This window comes from Berghia stephanieae, chromosome 1 (assembly GCF_034508935.2).
Source record: "Berghia stephanieae isolate SIO BIC M18660-M18661 chromosome 1, UCSD_Bste_1.3, whole genome shotgun sequence".
In the NCBI taxonomy this organism is placed as follows: domain Eukaryota; kingdom Metazoa; phylum Mollusca; class Gastropoda; order Nudibranchia; family Aeolidiidae; genus Berghia; species Berghia stephanieae.
This window is the reverse complement of record NC_088360.1, coordinates 115964225-115966807: the sequence shown is the minus strand read 5'-3', so window position 1 is coordinate 115966807 and position 2583 is coordinate 115964225.

Below are 2583 nucleotides of genomic sequence, written 5' to 3'. Positions count from 1 at the left end.
TTTCTGCATACTTACAGAACGAAATTGACGTAATTCAGCTCTTTATTATTGTTTTAGACAGTCATTTTAATGATACGTTCTCGCTCAATTCTTTCAATCACTCTAAACGTTTAAGGTTGTGTGTGTTAGTACGTTAGATCCAGCTGGCTGATGTTGTAGTTTTTTTACTTAAACACATGGCAGTTACAATGATGAAAAGTGAGACGATTGATTTTTTGTCAAGAATGTCAACAGTGAGGTGGACTGATAGCTTCCAAATGGATACATGAGATGGGGTCATCGCTTCAACATGGATACATGAGATGGAGTATCGCTTCAACATGGATACATGAGATGGGGTCATCGCTTCAACATGGATACATGAGATGGAGTATCGCTTCAACATGGATACATGAGATGTGGTGATCGCTACAATATGGATACATGAGATGGGGTCATCGCTTCAACATAGAGACATGAGATGGGGTCATCGCTTCAAAATGGATACATGAGATGGGGTCATCGCTTCAACATGGATACATGAGATGGAGTATCGCTTCAAAATGGATACATGAGATGGGGTCATAGCTTCAACATGGATACATGAGATGGAGTATCGCTTCAACATGGATACATGAGATGGGGTCATCTCTTCAACATGGATACATGAGATGGAGTATCGCTTCAACATGGATACATGAGATGGGGTCATCGCTTCAACATGGATACATGAGATGTGGTGATCGCTTCAACATGGATACATGAGATGGGGTCATCGCTTCAACATAGAGACATGAGATGGGGTCATCGCTTCAAAATGGATACATGAGATGGAGTATCGCTTCAACATGGATACATGAGATGTGGTGATCGCTTCAACATGGATACATGAGATGGGGTCATTGCTTCAACATAGAGACATGAGATGGGGTCATCGTTTCAACATGGATAAATGAGATGTGGTGATCGCTACAACATGGATACATGAGATGGGGCCATCGCTTCAACATAGAGACATGAGATGGGGTCATCGCTTCAAAATGGATACATGAGATGGAGTATCGCTTCAACATGGATACATGAGATGTGGTGATCGCTTCAACATGGATACATGAGATGGGGTCATCGCTTCAACATAGAGACATGAGATGGGGTCATCGCTTCAACATAGAGACATGAGATGGGGTCATCGCTTCAAAATGGATACATGAGATGGAGTATCGCTTCAACATGGATACATGAGATGTGGTGATCGCTTCAACATGGATACATGAGATGGGGTCATTGCTTCAACATAGAGACATGAGATGGGGTCATCGTTTCAACATGGATAAATGAGATGTGGTGATCGCTACAACATGGATACATGAGATGGGGCCATCGCTTCAACATAGAGACATGAGATGGGGTCATCGCTTCAAAATGGATACATGAGATGGAGTATCGCTTCAACATGGATACATGAGATGTGGTGATCGCTTCAACATGGATACATGAGATGGGGTCATCGCTTCAACATAGAGACATGAGATGGGGTCATCGTTTCAACATGGATAAATGAGATGTGGTGATCGCTACAACATGGATACATGAGATGGGGCCATCGCTTCAACATAGAGACATGAGATGGGGTCATCGCTTCAAAATGGATACATGAGATGGAGTATCGCTTCAACATGGATACATGAGATGTGGTGATCGCTTCAACATGGATACATGAGATGGGGTCATCGCTTCAACATAGAGACATGAGATGGAGTATCGCTTCAACATGGATAAATGAGATGTGGTGATCGCTACAACATGGATACATGAGATGGGGTCGTCGCTTCAACATAGAGACATGAGATGGGGTCATCGCTTCAAAATGGATACATGAGATGGAGTATCGCTTCAACATGGATACATGAGATATGGTGATCGCTTCAACATGGATACATGAGATGGGGTCATCGCTTCAACATAGAGACATGAGATGGGGTCATCGCTTCTACATGGATACATGAGATGGAGTATCGCTTCAACATGGATACATGAGATGTGGTGATCGCTTCAACATGGATACATGAGATGGGGTCATCGCTTCAACATGGATACATGAGATGGGGTGATCGCTTCAACATGGATAAATGAGATAGTAAATACTTTAATGAAGTTAAATTCGATAACTTCGAAGAAAAAATGATTTTATCTGTTAAATTTAAAACTACCACTCTACTCTGTTGTGGACTTTGTTAAGAGACAACGCTGTTAAAGGGCAGGTATTACATTTACATGAGTATGGTCAGAAAATGGTAATGGGCATTTTTCAAGGACTCGACTTTAAACTGCTCAGCATCCTGCATGTCTGTAAATACACCCGCTTCCTTTTAGGACGTTTTTCTATCTAATCATGCAAATAGGACTCATCAGCTACCTCTTTATAATCGCCTGTGTCAATTCATTCCAAAGTTCAAGGTCTTTTGCAAGGGATAATGAAGTCAGAAATCCCCATTTGGTTTTGGAGGCGATTTAAGTGTCTGTCATTGACATTGAGAATTGATGTGGGTGGTCTGCTTTATTTTTTTTAAAAATAAGATTCTGATTTGGTGAAACACAACAAGC